The following is a 19,867-nucleotide window of genomic DNA, read 5'->3' on the forward strand; positions in this document are numbered from 1 at the left end:
CCATTCAGGCCGGCCCGACCCGCGCCAAGCAAGCCCTCTCCTCTTGGGCTCAGCATCTGGCCCGACTCTCAGCCCAGCCCAGTGTCCAGACCCAACTCAGACAGCCTGGCAGATCCGCACGGATGTACGCATGGAGAGAATCAGAGGCCGTTACGCATGGAGCAGGCGGCTGATACCCTCGTACACCCAAATCTGCATGCCAGAGCCGCGTGTCCCAATCACGGAGAGGCCTTTACACTTCACCATGAGCAAAGCAAAAAGGATAAAAGGGGAGCACCCTCCCCAGACAAACTAAGTTTTTGAGGGAAGTCTAAGAAAGCTGTATTAACCATCATTCTGTAATACAAAACCCTTGTAAAACCCTACTCTATTGGATCTCAGATTATCATATATAAAAAAGTATATTGATTGTCCTAGATTTTATTTTAAATTTAATATTTTAAAATATATTAATATTATTACTTTCCAAATTATAATGGAATTACATTATGAAATTAACTTTTACCTTTTATTTTACTTTCTTTTAATTTTATTATATATTTATTTTATTTAATATACATTAATTTTTTTATAACCATTCGTTACATAGTTGGAACTCAAAATTTAAATTTATATGAATTCTAAAATTAATTTAATAATAAAAATATTATTCAAATAATTTAAAAACTTAGGTTAAGTAATTGCTTTATTTCCTTCGTCTATTAAATATTATGGATATTATAGATATAAAAAATATAAATATTATAGATATCTAATATTATTGAATTAAAAAAAAATTATTTTTTTTTGAAAAAATAAATTAATTTATAAAAATAAAAATACAAATGATTATTTTATAATAATACTAAAAATTAAAAAAATTATATATGTGTTTTCTGAGACATAATAATAAATAAAATTAGTTTAAACTAATTAAAATTATTAATTCAATAAACTAAATTTATATAGAATTTTAATTCTATAAAATTTTAATTTCCTATTAACTTTATTTTAATATAATTAAATTTAAAAATAAAATTTTTATTTTTATTTTACATTAAATATTTAATTTTAATTATTTATAATTTAAAAGATATGATTAATTTTTATTATCAATAATTATTTGTAAATTTTATTTTTATAAAAACATTAATACTTATTTATTTTTTTAATTGCATTAAAATGTTAATTACTAGAAATAAAAATTAATAAACTAAAATTGTTTTAAAATATATATTATATAAATTTAATTTATCCATTAGTATGTTAGTTATTAAAGATTATTAAAGATAAAAATTTCATTCTAAAAAGTTTTAAAATTTATAGTGACGCGTAATAATGATAAAAAAAATTATTTTATTTATTTTAAATTGAGTAGAATTTAAAATCTCTCAAATTTTTTTAAATATATTTATCATTAGACTAATTTTGTGAATGCGAAAATAATTTTATTCGAGAGTAAAAAATTTCATTAGAAATTTTAAAATATAATATATACTAAGAAGTTTTATACGGTATAATAGTACTGAAGAAATTTTAGCATTATCGCTACATTTATTCTCAGCAACAGTTTCAACGTGTCACTAAAACAAATAAAGTTTTCAATTTTTTAAAAATGATTTTTTAGTTAATTTTTTAATTTTATTTTTAGGTTATAATAAAAATATAATTTAATAAAAATAAATATTAGTATAAACTTTCAATAATTTTAGTTAAATACTAATATAAATATTTTAACAATTTTAGTTTAAATAAAATAACAATATAATTATTTAGTTAATTTAAAAGATTTTAAATAAAAATAAAGATAAGAAATAAAATTATAATTAAATAGAATCAAATGCTAAAATAAACTCTCAATAATTTTAGCTAAATACTGATATAAATGTTTAACAATTAGGGTTTAAATATAACACCAATATAATTATTTAAAAATCTTAAAATGTTTTAAATAAAAATAAATTTATAAATATCATATTCAGATAGGGGTTTTTTTTAGCAAAGCTGCTATTTTCCTCTCCTTTCACTTTTAATAGATTATAAATATAATAATGTTTTAATTAATTCGAGTAAATCTTAAAATTATATATAATATAATATAATTAAAATTTTTATTTAAATTTAATAAAACTTTAATTGTAATATATTGTATTACAGTGTATATAATACAAGCAGAGAGGTAATTTTCTTAAAATATAAAAAGTAAATTATATTTTAGTCTATAAATTTTAGTATAATTAATACATTAATCCCTTTAATTTTAGAACTGAATACTTAAATCCCTATATGTTTTATTCCCATCATAAAATTTGTTAAAAAGAAGTGGGAAATATCTTAAATTTGAAAAACACCCTCATCGAGATTGCATTCATGCTCCTAAAAATCTCCCGTTCTTTTTCTGAGCATCTGATAGAAATTGAATGCTCCTAAAAATCTCCCGTTCTTTTTCTGAGTATCTGATAGAAACTTTCAATTCAATAAGTGATTATTAATGTTGTAGCGTTTCTATTCCTCTTACTTAGCTTATGGCTTGGTGGCAGAAAGAAAGAGTGTGCTGAGAAAATCACAAGCGTAATAAGAATTTTCATCTTAGCTGCTATGTTTTATACCGGAAAATACCTGTGAATTTAGAAATTATAATTTCATTATGTGATGACAAGGAGATTGATATGAGGGTTAAAGTGAGAGCAAAATAGAGATAATGAAAATGAGAAAGATAATGTGGAATTAGGGCGCAAATGTGATGACATTGAAGCTCAGAATTTGGATGCTAGTGATACTATAAATACAGTGGTTGATGTTGATATGAATAATGGTGGAATTCAGAAGACTTCTTTCCTTGATAATATATTGATAGGGCAATTGAGAAAGGAAAGGATTCCACAGTAGCAAAATTAAATGAAAATTTAATGGCTTAAAGTAGTACCTTGTGCGAGGAAGTTGAAGATGAAAAACCATGAAAGATGAGGATTTGAAGGAGGATGAACACTTAGAGTTTAGTGGTGTTGTGCCTGATAGGAAGCTAGAAGTTTGTGGAGGTAATATATCTGTTTATGTAGATTTTTCTGATTCTCTAAACAGGGTAGATTTTAATAATCTCAAAGATATGGATGGCTCTAATTTATTTGCTAGTCAGAAGGAGGCTAAAGAAATTGGTAATTAAGAAATGGAAGAGTTAACTAGCAAGTTTTTTATAGGCCATATTGTAATATTTCGAATAGAGGTAGTAATAATATTTTGAGGGGAGGTGGTGTGAGCAAGAAATATGGAGATCAATGACTTTATTAAATAAATTATAATTGCTGGATGAAAGTATTTAAAAATTGTTGAATGTTAAAAGAAAAGAAAATAAGTCTTTTGATTCATATTAGGAGTGTTTTTAGAATTATTTCTATCTTTTTATTTAATAGATTTTAAGACGGATGAACCTTCGGTTTGGAGAGAATAAAAATATAAGTGTTTAAGTGTTTGATTCTAAAAATATAGAGAAACTGATCTATTAATTATATTAAAATGTAAAGACAAAAGTGTAATTTATTTAAATATAAAATTACTTTAAATATCTCAAAATTATGATAAATGAGGATATCAAAAATATTATTTTAATTTTATTTTTTAAAAAAAATGCAAAAATTTCAGAAGGAGAACCCAAAGCAAAAGCAGAAAAAAAAAGGACACTTCCAACTGCACTAACCTCTTTGGGGCTTTTTGCCAATTTAGGAGTAGGAGGTTTTTTATTTGTGAATTAGGGATTGCAAGAAAGAGAATTGTGAATTTAGGGTTGGGATGCCAGATGACAGCCAAAAAGGCTACATGGCGTCCGTCAAACAGGCACCAAATCTCAATTCTGGCGCCTCTTTAAGGGGCACCAAGCATAAGAGGCGCAAGGCTTCGGTCCTGGCGCCATGCCTAAGGGGCGCCAGAAATGAGACATTGTAACGACCCGGAAATCGGACCGATACCGGCGCTAGGATCCAGATCGGCTTAAGGCCGCCAGGACTCATAGCAAGCCTAACATACATCCTGTGAACCTGTTTAATTCCATACATGATCAGCATCATACATAAAAATTTGAACTTTTCTTTTTCATTCATAAACCAAACTCAACATGTGCATGCACTATACATAGACATTAACATTAACCCCACCTTGGAGTCCTCATCAATGCTCCAATGGGGTGACATAATCATGCATTAAGTTTGGTCAAACTTAATCATCCATAAACATTTAAGACCATGTATCTAAAAAGGGATTAATAACATTACACTATAGTCAAGCACAACTCTAAACCTTCATAAGCATTATTACATGACATTCTATATCATACTTTTACATAACTGTACTTAACATAACATTTATCATGTCCACACTAGCTATTACATGACCATGACTTCACCCCTCTCCCTTAACCCCCAGGTAAGCCGATCTGGATCCTAACGCCGGTAGCGGTCCGATTTCCGGGTCGTTACAGACATGGCGTGTCTTAATGTTGAGGCATGGCGCCTCTTAGTGCTAGCTCCGGTTGAGGCCTAATTCTTCTTAAAGAGGCATCAGGCTTCACTCTTAGCGCCTTTTTAATAGGCGCTATGTAACGATCCGAAAATCGGACCGCTACCGGCGCTAGGATCCAGGTCGGCATAAGGCCGCCGGGACCCGTAGCAAGCCTAACATTCATTCTGTAAACCTGTTTAATCCCATACATGATCAACAACATACATAAAAATTTATTTTTTTTTCTTATTGGTCATTCATTCATTCATTCATTCATTCACCAAACTCAACCTGTGCATGCACTATACATAGACATAATCATAAACATTAACCCCTCCTTGGAGTCTCATCAATGCTCCAATGGGGTGACATAACATGTATTGAGTTTGGTTTATATAAACATCATTACACATCTAGAATCATGTACCAAAAGGGATTTACATCATACTATGGTCAAGCACAACTCTAACATCCATAACGTCGTTACATAACATTTCTATACTATACTTTTACATTACATCAACTTCATGTCCACAACTATCTATTACATGCATCAAGACTCTACTCTTGCTGACCTCCTGGTCTACCTTGTACCTGCAAACCTGGGGATTAAGGGAGAGGGGTGAGCTATAAAGCCCAGTGAGCATAATAGTAAAAACATATATTAACATTCATGCTTTCATGAAATGCGTCACATCACAGACAATTCACATCAAGAATAAACCTGTCACCAAATAGTCCCAACATCATATTCGTGGTCTTCCTGTCATATCATAACATTACTTACCATTGCCCCAATGCCTCATCTGGACACCTGGTCTTCGCGTTATTTTAAAAATTAATTAATAAATTTTTAAAAATTATAAAAATTACATACATCATTATTTTAAAAAAATTCATCTTAAATACTTTTAATTTTTATTTATTAATATTTAGTATTCACATAATTTAATTTTAAATTACAAAATATTATTCTTTTTATAATAAAAGTGTTAATGACTCATGCATGACCATATGCATGTAGTCATGTGGACAGGTTCACGAGTCATGAGCACTTTTATTATAAAAAGAATAATATTTTATAATTTAAAATTAAATTATGTGAATAGTAAATATTAATAAATAAAAGTTAAAAGTATTTGAGATGATTTTTTTTTAAATAATGATGTATGTAATTTTTATAATTTTTAAAAATTTATTAATTAATTTTTAAATTTGTAAAAAAAATTTAAATTTATTTTTATATAAAATTATTATCTCTTAAAAATAAATAAATATTTATTTTTAAAAAATATAATTAATTTAAAATCTAAAATTATTTAATTCATCATATAAATTTTTTTAATAAATTTAAAATTATTAATAATTTTTTTTATTTTGCATGCAGTTCACGTACTTGCATGCAGGTACGTGAACCTGTATGCAAAAGAGAAATGCATGACTACATGAGATATGGATGTGCTCATTTGGTCATGCGGACATATTCGGCACTTTGAGTGCCGAATATGTCAATTCCATCACCAATTTAGCAGTTCGGCGACCTGCTAAAATACGCTAAAATAATTTAAAAATATTTTTGAATTCTTTATGAAATGATAATTACTTTTTTAATTATATATAATATGAAAAAAATGCTCGTCAAGAAGGGATTTATATGCACGAGAAGAGGAAAGAAAGGGGTATTATTGAAAGAAATAAGGGAAGATCTCTCTTATAGCTGTTGTTGGATAAGTGTGGGAGTTATTGAAGATAATGGGGCTTTTCCAATTAAATATTAGATTGCATGAGATGAAGAGTGAGGGGTATTATTGATATTAAAATTTTTTATTTTTTTTTTGAGCATGTTCAAATATTTGACTAATAAATTTTATGAATTAAAGGATTTTTAAAAATTATTTAAGTATTTTGTTTTAAAAATATGATGATTGATTTATTAATTATTTTAAAATTTAAAAATTAAAATATAATTTATTATTATTTTTGAGATGGATATAATTTATATTTTAAAATTAAAAAAATTATGGAGCATTAATTATAATTATATAATTAAGCGGGTCTGATTTCAAATAGTAATAATTGTTTGGTAGCAGGTGGCCAGCTTATTACTAGGTGAATAATAGCAGAAAAGTAAAGCTATAGAGAGGTCCATCTGCAGCTTATTACTAGGTGAATAATAGCAGAAAAGTAAAGCTATAGAGAGGTCCATCTGCAGCTTATTACTAGGTGAATAATAGCAGAAAAGTAAAGCTATAGAGAGGTCCCTCTACAGCTTATTACTCGGTGAATAATAGCAGAAAAGTAAAGCTAAAGAGAGGTCCATCTGCAGCTTATTACTAGGTGAATAATAGCAGAAAAGTAAAGCAATAGAGAGGTCCCTCTATACTACAGCTTTGGCTGTTGCAGACCAGCCACATTGTTTTCTTCTCTTCCTTTCGTGAATATTCAACTCTGCATTACATCTAGTTTCCTGGTTTTCACTTGAGCTTGAACGAATGGAAGTGAAGAAAATGGCTAAGAGAACAATATTGAGGATTAAGAAGACCCTGGCAGGCCATTGCTTGACAAAGAACATCACCAAAATGCTTTTTAAGCATGCCAGTGCTAGAGTTGCTCCAACTGCAAAGACACGTAGAATCATCTTCATGCGCTCTTCCATTTGATGGACTCTCGTTCTCTTCCACATGATCCATTGAGAAGAATGAAGACGGAAGTCACATAAGTAGAAGATTTATATTTGAATTTTTTTCTTTATGGCTTGTGGTGGAATCTTTCTTTTGGCTGTGATGATGAGAGGACGTGACTGATGACTAATGAGAAGGCAGCTGAAAGGGGGGACAAGCAAACATGCTTTAGCTGCAAGGAGCCAAAGAGTGGAGTTACCTTATGATTGCTTCAACTCAGGATTTTTTTTTGAAGCTATGTTGGTTTCTAATATTTTGTTTGGGCTTGGCGGCGTGCACAGAAATGTCAGTGCTTTGGAATTACTACTGCTTTTTTGCTGGAACAGAAGCAGAAGCAATGACATGTTTCCACTGGAGACTGGTCAAGACAAAAAGGGTGTTTGTCTATTCTAAACCAAAAATTAAAAAAAAAAAAAAAAAAAAATTAAGGCAGCTGTTTTTCACAACGTTTTCAATTGGGTGAATTTTTTCCTCATTATTGCAGCAAGGTAAATCTAATAATAAATGGTAAACTTGAGGTCATTTCATGCATATTGGAGCAAACAAATCATATTGGTAATTTGATCGCCTAATTTTTATTAGGTGATTTTTTTTCTCCATTTTTATTTTAATTTTTTATAAATTAATGCATATAGTTATATTTTTAAAATTTAATACTTGAATATCTAAAATTTAATGACGTCAAAATGAAAAATATTTCTGTAAAAAATCATTGATGAAAGAAAAAATGTCTTAACTAAATTCTTTAAAATTTAACATTTAATTTTTAAAATTTAATTTTATTAAAATTAAAAATTTCTCATTAGTAAAGAATTAAAACAACAAACATTTATTTATAAATAAAAATAATAATAGAAATTATAAACTCAATCTCCAAAATTAAATAAAAATTATGACAAATTTTAAAATTTAAACTCAACATATTTAATAAAAATTAAAATAAATAAATTCTAAATTATCAAAAATGAAAAACAAAAAATCAACACCCTTTTGTTGATCTTGATGCTGCTGCTTGTCGTCGCCTGCGTTTACTGGCCTCCCGCTGGCGTTGTTGCTCCCGCTCGCATCAGTGGTCCTAGCCTATTATTCGTTGCGTCTCCACCAATGACACTTGTTGTTTATGTTGCCAACAGGTCCTCTGTCACCTCCATCAATTATTGTAAAATGAATTTTTTGAATACAAATTTTATGACTTTAGACGATGGATTAGACATAAATAATAAAAGAATGAGAAAAGAAGAATTTTAATATATGTTTTTTGAACTAGGTTTAAATTATTATCGTAATAAAATTTTTGAATGGAAGGATTTTAAATTTAAATAAAATTAAAGATCAATAATAAAATTTAAAATTATAATGATAAATTTATTAATTATATTTCAATAATAAAAAAGTAATTTTTCCTTATTATTATTAACTTGAATGAAATAAAAGTGTCTACATGTTTTGTTCTTAATCAAATATGCTAAATCCTATACTTTATTTACTGGTTATTACGGAATATTCATCATATTATGCTAAATTTTTACATACTCTCAACATATATTTATTATTTTATTAATATATAGAATATTTGAACTAAAATTATAATTTATTAAACACTTAATATTATAAAATTATAAAAATCATAAGGATTAAATGTAAATTAACCATATCTTTAATTATTTTATAAAAAGAAATCAGAAATAATTCAATTTATTACTAATTGTATTCAAATTTTGGTGAATTAAACTTTAAATTTTCATAAAATTTTAAAATTATGCTCATCTAATTTTATTAATATATAAAAGTTCAAAGACAGTTAGCAAAATTTAAAATATAATCAATACATACGTGATCAATTTTTATTTTTTTTAATAAATTATCGATAATATAATTAATTTATATTGATTAATATAATTTTTATAAATTTAAATATTAAATAAATTATAATGTTAATTTAAATGTTTAAATTAGTTAATTTTTTGTGTAAATAACTATTTAAAGGTAGAGATGGAACTCTAACAAAATTTTTATATATGTCTTATCAATCTCTCTAATATATAAGGTAAATATATGTTGATTCAGTCTTTTATGTATGAATTATTTCATTTTGTATAAGTGTGTAATTATTTTTTATATTTGAATAGTAATAATAACATACAACATCTAAATAACTGACAAAATATGATATTTTTACCTCACACAATATCTCATTTTCTAACTGATGACTGCTGGATTTCTTCACCCCGGCCTAAAGGCCAGGCCCCTGAAAACAGTCCATGATCCGAAAGCTTCAATATTCCCCTCGAGAGTCAGGTCTAGCCCGCTCAGTCACAGGGCCAGACTCTGCCTAGATTCCTCAATCAAGCCGGCCCAAACCTCTCGGCCCAATAATCAGGCCCTCACCAGGCTCAACTTCAGCCCTACCATTCAACCCAGCCCAGAAAGAGGAAAATGACTAATCTGCCCCGCTGATGGATCCTTCCGCATGCGTATCAGAGGAGAATTAATGGCCGTTACGCATGGAGCAGGCGCCTGACACATCCGTACATACAGAGCTGGGCAGCAGAAGACAGCTAGCATTGTGGCAGAGAGACAGATATATATATCACGGTAGAGGCCACGCAAAAGGGGGGTTCTCTCTTCTTCTTCCTTCTCCTTCCTGGACACCATTTTTATTCTTTCTGCAACTCTTGCCTGAATATACTACCCTGAGCCATAAAATCTGACTTGAGCGTCGGAGGGCCTCTGCCGGGGCACACCCGATAGGCCCCTGACCATTCTTTCTTATTTTACAGGTCCCAACATCGAGAAGAACATGGAGAGATCCACCAGGGAGCCCAGCAAGAAGGGACCCAGAAGAAAACCAGATCTATCATGGACTAGGAAGAGGAAAAGATTTATCAAATGGCGCCGTCTGTGGGAAACGAAGGAGATCTTTTCATCACCGGAGTTTTCACTTTCAAAACCCACTGAGATCCACAATGGCAAACCACCAAAAAAATAACCTTAACGTCATTCCAAATAATCTGAGCTCTGCCCAAGAGGGGCAGCGGTTCTTATTTTTCAGTCTTACAACTCCAAACAACCAACCACCCATTCCTTTTAACCCCTCGCCGAGCTTGGCCGGGAATGTGCCCTCCACGAAAGAGATTTTACTATCTCAAAAGTTTTCAGATCCACATAAGGTACGAAAGTTTGAGCAGATAACCCAGTTGAAAAGAAAGGTTCATTGTGCTAAAGAATATTTTGATGGTCTTTCAGATAATTTATTTTAATATTTATTAGATTTTATTACGGCTGATTTTTTCTTTGAAGTCTGGTGAATATTTTCTGTAAAAGAAAAAAAAAAGGGTGAGGAATATATGTATTGTTGAAATTCTGAGGTCCGCTGTATATATAAAAAAAATTAAAAAAAAATAAAAAAAAAAAGAGAAGAAGAAGGTGAGAGAAAGAGAAGAGGAGTCCGTGAGAAAAAAGGAGGTCGGAGCCGTGTTTAGCAAGACAGAAAGGAACTCAGCAAATCCGACGACCACAGCGATAGATTGCTCGTTGAGGTCGGATCCATGTTCGAAACTAGATTCGTGGTCGAGGTTGGAGTCGCATTTCAGGACAGATGGAAAGCATCGGGGCGACAGGGAGACAATACAAAAAAGAAAGCTTACACGAAAAAGAAAGCTGGAGATTTACAGTAACCCAGCTGAAAAGAAAGACCCAGCTGGTGTAAGAATATCTTGACAGTCTCTTAATCTTCATTTTCCTACCCTCGTTGTTTATTTTAACATTTATTAAATATTATTACTACGAACTTTTTCTTTGAGATCTGACGAGGTGAAACTTCAGATCGCAGTGCTTGCCTGTAAGTATAAATTTTAATTTTTTCTGTAAAAAGAAAAAAGAATGCATAATATACATATTTGTTGAGATTGTGAGGTCGGCCGTATATATATTGTAAGGGTTAGATGGGCAGGTTGGTTGTAAGATTCCAAGTTATAAAAAAAAAATAATAATAAAAATAAATAAATAAATAAAAATAATATATATATATATATATATATATATATATATATATATATATATATATATATGTAGAAATAGCAGGAGTGGAAAGAGCTCGAGTTGCCAAAGACGCACTAACCTGAGGAGGAAGTTGCTGGTCTGGTCAAGACCCGACAAATGACGTCGGAGCGACGTGGAAATGGACCAGATAGACAGATATGATGGTGCTAAAGGCGTGCCGACCTGATGAAGAAGTCGCTGGTCTGGTCAAGCTCCAATAAGTGAGGTCGTCGCGACACCGAACTGGACCAGATATGAAGGCATGATGGAGCTGACACCACGTATGCAAAGGAAGAAACCACAACCTTCAAGAATTAAAGCAGACACCACCACCAGATGATCAACTTTTGAGTGGGAAGGCTCCAGCAGATCAAACTCAACAGGTCGGAAGAAGAAGTCGGTCTCGCATTTTGAGTCGGATGGCCAGACTGTCCTCAAGATAAGTGGAGGTCGGACCCGAGCTCGGAGTTATCTTTGAGTCCAAGCTCAAGAGCAGGACTGAAAGGAACTCAAATTATAAGTTGGGGTCGGACCCGAGCTCGAAATTGGATTTGTGCTCGAGGTCGGAGCAAGCTTGAGCTCGGACTCGCGTTTCAGATCGGAGGCAATGATGTTGTTGATGTTGGCCAGCTTGAAGACAAGTGCAATTTTCGAACTTGAATTTAGCAGAGCACGATGGCCTGACTGAGCAGGTCGGCCAAGTCGATAACATGGAATTCCTCAAATCCAAGATCAATTTGTTCATGGGTTGGAGTTCGTTGCTCTCAAGAAACAGCTTCGCTGGCCGGAGCATCGAAGGAACGCTTGATTAGGGCATCAAGGGATCTGCATGGTCAAGCCCGCAGGTCGGACAATCAAGAGCTCGATAGATTGGTTAGATTACTAGGTCGGCAAGCCTTCAACCTCTGATTAAATAGGCCAGCTCTGGCGTTGGGCGCTTAATCGGATGACGGAGGCCTGTGGCTGTATAGTGGGGGTTTCTTCTTTGCTGGTGGCCTGTGTGTTGCGTCCTCTGTACCAACTGCAGGAGGGTGTCCAGGCTTGTGTGGTGGCGTCACTCCCTTGCGTTTTTATGGCTTGTCTTTATCAGGAAATGCCTTCTCTTGATGATCACCAACTCCTGTTGATCCATCAACTGAACTGGGTGACCACTTATTTGGGGGTCCATGGTGTTTGTCTGTTGGGTCAACTGAGGCGTTTCCCTCTGCAGGAGGAGGCTTGTTAATTGGTGGCTGACATTAGCTGGTTCTTACAAATGGCATAGAAGTAAAGCTACAGAGGAATGCCCTTAGTGGGATAAAGGCTCTGTTTCCACACCTTGTGGGACACGATGATTTGGAATTTGATAATGTACATTGAAATGGATCTGACACGGCATTCGAGGACACCCAAAAGTCCCATAGATCAAGGCATTGGACGCATAAATCAATGGGTCATCTCACAAGACTATGAGCGGGTCCCTCTCTTGTGATTCGCAGTATAAAGGCTCTGTTTCTACACCTTGTGGGACCGTGAAAGTTGACCTCAGCGAATTAGAGATGGCTGCCTTGTGGAAATATTGGAGACACTTCAATCTTGTGGATGCTATCCCCAACCCATCTAAAGAGCAACTAGTAGATGTTGTTCAGAGGCATTTTAGGTCCCAGCAAATGGACGAGCTGCAGGTGATTGCGGGATTTGTTCAGGCTGCAAAGAGACTGAAGACCATCTGCAAGTGAAGACATGATTATCAGTCACAATGTTTAAGATGTACTGAATCTCAAATATTAACAGATACTGGTACCCAGATTTACTCAGGAGAGAGAGCAAGCAAGAGCAAACAGCAGTATATTATTACCTGACTACCATATATATTGGGGACGAAAAAAGGGAATCACAGTCAGAGAAACGGAGGGGAAACGAGCATACGTCGTAACACTTTGCTATTGTTTTGTGCTTCTGAGGGGTTGAATCCGGAGGCGCAATACCTCCCAAATCTTAAGAATGCCCTCCATGATGAACTTGGTCTTTTGAATAGCTGGAAATCCACTGATTAGGCATCATGTGAGTAGATCGGTGCGAACAGCATTTCCAATTATGAACCCGCACTCACTCGGTCCTCGAGAACCTGCACTCATCTGAAATGCTGCTCGCCACATTTTTGACAATCAGGCCGATTGATGATTGAAATAAGGTACACGTTACTTGACACACGTCATTAACATAATTACTGTTGGAGAAATTTATAAGACCTTAATTGCTTATTTTAAATACTCATGATATATATATATGCTCCAGTTACCCAAATCACACTTTGCTGTGTATATTTATTGTAATACCCGGCTAGACTCCGGTATCGGAATCCCTACCGTCCGGTGGGGCCTCGGATGTCGGAAACCTCTAGAAGGGTAAAACTATGATTTTATGAAATGTTTTCATGTATTTCATGTTTTTAAGTAAGAAATTTAAATAAGTTTTTACATGAAAAATCTTTGGAGGAAAACCCAGGTTCGGCCGCCGAACTCCGAAGTTCGGCCGCCGAACATGCATGCTTTCGGAGGGACTTTAGGCGCCCGAAAGTTTTGAGTGAGGGAAATGCAGGTTCGGCCGCCGAACTCCAAGTTCGGCCGCCGAACCTTGCATGCATACGGAGGCACCTTCGGCCCCCGAACGTGGCCTGGCCAGCCACCTATAAAAGGGGCACTTAGCCGAAATGGGAGAGTTTTCTCCCATTTTCGACCTCAGCGAGCTTCCGACCTCTCTCTCCCAAATCTTGTGTTTTTCCTTCAATCCCCACTATTTTTCTTTGAGTTTTAAGGTTCCACAGAAGTTTTTGAGTGTTTTCAAGCAAGTTTGGAGCTTGGAAGACTTGGAGCTAAATCCCTCCATTTTCCGAGCTAGGATCGTTCTTCCTCTAGATCTTCAAGAGGTAAGCTTCGATCTATGCTTCTTTTATGTTTTATGAAAGTTTTATGCAAGTTGATGGGGTAGAATGCATGTTTAGGCTTGTTGTTAGGTTTATGGGTTCATGATGTGATTTGAGCAATGTATGTTGGAAATGTGTGGTTTGAAGTGTTGTAGTTGGGGTATATTATAGTTTGAGACCCCTAGGTGTGATGTGTGATGTTTATGCATGTGTAGAAACAAGTTTATGCATGTTTTGAGGCATTTTGGAGGCTTTGGACACAAGGGAACCAAGTTTCTGCCCTTCGGCAGAAACTCAGGTTCGGCCGCCGAAGTGACTTTCGGCCGCCGAACCCCCTTGTGGAGGCAGTTTCGGCTGCCGAAGCCTGCCCCCGAAACTCAAGTTTCGTCTCTGTCTGGGAGGTTCGGCCGCCGAAAGTGCCGCCGAACCTGCATGACTTTCGGCTGCAGAGGGACTTTCGGCCGCCGAACCTGCCGCCGAAAGTGCCCTGTCCAGCCATTTCTTACATGTTTTCATGTGAGGTTTTCAGGAGGTTTTAGGGGGTTTTTGGGGAGTATTTTAGAGTCTTATTCATGTATGTTCGGTGCCTCATTTGAGTCCACCTGTGTAGGTTCGGACCCGAAGGACCGAGACCCCCGGTTGTGAGATAGTCGTTCAGAGTTCGTCGTTAAAGCTTCAGTTGCCAGGTGAGTGGAACAACCCCTTAAGCTTTAAAGTAAAGGAATAAATGAATGAATCATAAAGCATTGCCCATGCATCATTATGCTATGCAATATTAGGTTGTATGCATTAGAATTCACGAATATGTTGCATTGCATACTTTGTTGTTGATGTGGATGAATGTTGAATGATCCATTAGCCCTTGTATGTCATGATAGCCTATGTGAGTCCAGGTGTGCCTGCTACGGCTCTACGCCCCTGGCACTATGACTGATTATGAAAGTCCGGGTGTGCCTGCTACGGCTCTACGCCCCCGGCATGTATGAGTAAGAAAGATTGGGGCTATATGGTGACAAGTTCATCCTTGTTGTGAATTGTTTGTGTTATGGCGCATACATGGAAGCATGAATAAGAAAAAGAAAAAGAAAAAGCTAAATAATAATAATAAAATGATTAATAATATACCTAAAAAGGGTGGAATTAAAACAAATGTTTTTAGTTTCTGCTCACTGGGCTCTAGTAGCTCACCCCACTCCCTTTATCCCCAAAGTTGCAGGTACAGGATAGGTCAAGAAGTCGGCTAGAGTGAAGTCAAGCCTTGTATGTTGTAATAGATAATAGTGGACATGAACATGATGTAATGAGTATTTATGACCATGTAATGAATGAGTAATGTATAGTTATGATATGTAATGATGATGATGATTGAGGATTAGTATGTGCTTGACCCTATGTTTATGGTTATCCCCTTGGCACATGATCTATAGAAATGTTTTTATGATGTATTTGATAGTCCAAGCTTATCGAATGATGAAATACCCCATTGGAGCATTTGATGAGGACTCCAGTGGTGGTTATGTTATTAGATGTGCACATGTTCAGGTTAAGCTTGGAAAAAGAAAGAAAAAGTTTACAGTTTTATGTATGTTGATCATGTATGGGATATTACAGGTTACAGGAGGTATGCTTGGCTTGCTACGGGTCCCGGCGGCCTTAAGCCGATCTGGATCCTAGCGCCGGTAACGGGTCGGATTTCCGGGTCGTTACAGAGTGGTATCAGAGCCCTAGGTTCATATGGTCGGACCTAGAGTGTCGGGCTCATAGATGTTCTAGAAGGTCAAGCACACTAGGAAAATCATGTCCACTAGGATAGGATGTCGAGTCCTGTCTATATGATAATATGATATGCCATGATGATATGCATGTGCATAAATGCTATGATGTGATGCCATGTATGTGATGAGGGTTCATGTGTGCCCACATGAACCATATGATGCTAATGTTTGTGCTATGTGCTGTTTTTCAGAAGATAGAATGAGAGGAACTCGTCGATCTGCACGATTGACTGGAGTGCCACCTCAGGACGAGGGCGCTGATGCCCGTCCTTCAGCTTTGCCTAGGGCAATGTCCAGTAGGTCCAACAGAGACAGAGTAGCTAGAGACCCTAGAAGGTCTTTGGATCTGGGTAGAAGCAGATCAGTAAGGGGAACAGTGCAGGGAGGAATGTCTGAGGATATGGAAGTAGACCAGAGGAGGGATGGCAATCTTGGTGTGAGCATGCCGGAGGAGGGCATGGGAGAATCAGAAGGAGGCAATCAGGCCTCGAGTTATGTCCAGCCACATCACTACCCACCCTATTCACACCATCCAGGGTATTCGATGGGAGGTACATCGGATTACCCCAGTTTTAGCCCTTATCCTCCACATATGCCATACCCACCTTACTACCCACCATACTCTCAGTACCCCATGTACCCACCTCCACCTCCCTATACTAGTACAGCAAACCCTACCCCAGGGGATGTTGCACCTCCACCACCACCAGTACCTACTGTCCCGGAAACACAAGTACCCAAACCTACCTCATCTGGAGGGAGCAAGGTCAAAATGACCGATTACATGAAGTTGGGTGCTCCTCAGTACGGAACAGGTGATGACCCATTTGAGTATCTGAACAGGGTCAAGACTATTACAGATGAGATAGGGGCTGATGACAGTAGAGCCATTCAGATGGCTGGGTTCACAATGGAGTGCAAGAAAGCACGTGGTTGGTTTAAGAACTATGTGAACCCGAGAGCGGACAGTATGTCCTGGGAGGAGTTTGCAAATGAGTTTGCAGGATGGGCTTTCCCTGAGAGCTCTAGAGAGCAGAAGATAATAGAATTCGAACAGTTGAGGCAGACTGAACAGATGAGTGTGGAGGAGTACACAGACAGGTTCCTGGAGTTGTTGCCATATGCTGGGCAGAATTTGGACACAGATCAAAAGAAGTCAAGTAGATATATTATGAGGCTGCACTCCAGGTATTCCTCTTTGATACAGTCAGCAGAGAGGGAGAGTTTCCATGCCATAGTGGATATGGCTAGGAGAATGGAGGCTTGTGCCATCGTTGAGGGGAAGGTAAAACAGTCAGTGGCACAGTCTTCTGGTTCCAAGACCCCAGGTGGGGAAAGGTTAGACTCTTCTTCTCTGAGTGCAGCAGTTGCAGGCAGTAAGAAGTGGGACAGAGGCCACAGAAAATCTAAGAAGAATAAGTTCTGGAACAAGATCAAGTCAGGTCTGGGTTTAGGCAGTGGCTCAAGCTCTGGCACAGAGGTTACAGCATGTATGAGGTGTGGGAGACCACACAAGGGAGTATGTCTGGCAGGGACAAACACATGTTTCAGGTGCGGACAGGCGGGTCATTTGGCTCGAGATTGTCCTAGAGCAGCCTTTGCAGCACCGTCTCAGCAGACAGTCTCCGGCAGTGTGGTGCAGCCAGTAGCTCCAGCCGCAACACAGGCCAGTGGCAGAGGCAGAGGGAGAGGGTCAGCCTCTTCATCAGCAGGATACAGAGGTGAAGGTCCATCAGCTCCGGCACGGATCTTCACTATGACTCAGCAGGAGGCCAGCACATCCAACACCGTGGTGGCAGGTAATCTCATCATTGGTTGTTCTGATGTGTATGCCTTAATGGACCCGGGTGCATCTCATTCTTTTGTTGCTCCGAGAGCCGTGGAGAGGGTAGGATTGATGGTCTCTGGGTTAGAGTGTCCCCTATGGGTCAGTGGACCCAAGTGTGACCCGTCAGTGGCAGAGGCAGTCTGCCAATGTAGTCCAGTTTTCATTGAGGGAAGATGCCTTTCCGCCGACCTCGTGGTTCTAGATTTGACAGATTTTGACGTCATTCTAGGGATGGATTGGTTATCGACCCATGGTGCTACCTTGGACTGTAGAGACAAGGTAGTCAGATTCAGAGATCAGGATGGGTCAGAGGTCGTCTTCAGAGGAGACAAGAGGGGTACACCTAGAGGTCTGATCTCAGCTCTTCAGGCTCGTAGGTTGCTTAGGAGGGGATGTCAGGGGTTTCTAGCTCATGTGAGAGAGTTAGATAGTCATGTCAGAGAGCCCGCCTCAGTGCCTGTGGTGAGTGAGTTCTTAGATGTTTTCCCAGATGAGCTGCCAGGGTTACCACCTGCTAGGGAGATAGAGTTCGAGATTGAGTTAATGCCTGGTACCAGACCGATCTCTATCCCTCCCTACAGGATGGCACCAGCTGAATTAAAAGAACTGAAAGAACAGTTGCAAGAGCTGGTAGATAAGGGTTTCATCCGACCGAGTACTTCACCTTGGGGTGCTCCGGTTTTGTTTGTGAGGAAGAAGGATGGATCCCTCAGACTTTGTATCGACTACAGACAGTTGAACAAGGTCACTACCAAGAACAAGTACCCTTTGCCGAGGATCGACGATCTATTCGACCAGCTAGCAGGAGCAGGTTGTTTCTCTAAAATAGATCTGAGATCAGGGTACCATCAGTTGAGGATAAGGAATGAAGATGTACCGAAGACAGCTTTCAGGACCAGGTATGGGCACTATGAGTTCCTTGTGATGCCGTTTGGGTTGACCAACGCCCCTGCAGCATTCATGGACCTCATGAACAGAGTATTCAGTCAGTATCGGGATCACTCCGTTATTGTCTTCATAGATGATATCCTAGTGTATTCCAGAAATGCAGAGGAGCATGCCCATCACCTGAGGACAGTTTTGCAAACCTTGAGAGAGCATGGCTTGTATGCCAAGTTCTCCAAGTGTGAGTTTTGGCTTAGGAGCATTTCATTCTTGGGGCACATTGTGTCAGATCAGGGTATTGAAGTAGACCCCAAGAAGGTAGAGGCTGTAGCTAACTGGCCTAGACCCACCACAGTGACCGAGATCAAGAGTTTTCTGGGTTTAGCAGGTTACTACAGGAGGTTCGTTCAGGACTTCTCAAAGATTGCTGCTCCTATGACCAAATTGACAAAGAAAAATCAGAAGTTCATGTGGACCGATCAGTGTGAGGAAAGCTTTGAGGAGCTTAAGAGGAGGTTGACTTCAGCACCGGTGTTAGCTCTGCCAAAAAGTGATGATGACTTCTCAGTATATTGTGATGCGTCCCGTGTGGGACTGGGTTGTGTGCTGATGCAGAATGAGAGGGTGATCGCTTATGCTTCTAGGCAGTTGAAGAAGCATGAGCTGAATTACCCCACACATGACCTAGAGATGGCAGCAGTGATCTTTGCACTCAAGATGTGGAGGCATTACCTTTATGGGGTAAGGTGTGAGATCTTTACAGATCATAAGAGCCTGCAGTACATCCTGAGTCAGAGAGAACTGAACATGAGGCAGAGGAGATGGGTTGAGCTGTTGAGTGACTATGATTGCAAGATTCAGTACCATCCGGGTAAGGCGAATGTTGTGGCAGACGCCCTAAGCCGGAAATCACTCGGCAGTCTATCCCACATTTCAGCAGAGAGGAGGCCGGTGGTGAAGGAGTTCCACAGACTTATGAGTGAGGGATTACAGTTGGAGTTGTCTGGCACAGGTGCCTTAGTGGCTCAGATGAGAGTGACACCCGTGTTTCTGGAGCAGGTAGCTCAGAAACAGCATGAGGACCCAGAGTTGGTCAAGATAGCCAGAACGGTTCAGTCAGGCCAGAGTAATGAGTTCAAGTTTGATGATAAGGGGATCCTCCGCTACGGGAACAGATTATGTGTGCCAGATGACATTGGTCTGAAGGGAGATATTATGGGGGAAGCCCATAATACCAGGTATAGTGTTCACCCTGGAGCCACCAAGATGTATCAGGATCTGA

The 19,867-nt window shown here is 37.2% G+C and overlaps 1 pseudogene; it reads left to right on the plus strand.

The window, feature by feature from the left end:
• Nucleotides 1-7,280: 7,280 nt before the first annotated feature.
• LOC122722264 lies at nucleotides 7,281-13,071 on the plus strand (annotated as a pseudogene).
• Nucleotides 13,072-19,867: the final 6,796 nt, after the last annotated feature.

Source organism: Manihot esculenta, chromosome 17 (assembly GCF_001659605.2).
Source record: "Manihot esculenta cultivar AM560-2 chromosome 17, M.esculenta_v8, whole genome shotgun sequence".
NCBI lineage: Eukaryota > Viridiplantae > Streptophyta > Magnoliopsida > Malpighiales > Euphorbiaceae > Manihot > Manihot esculenta.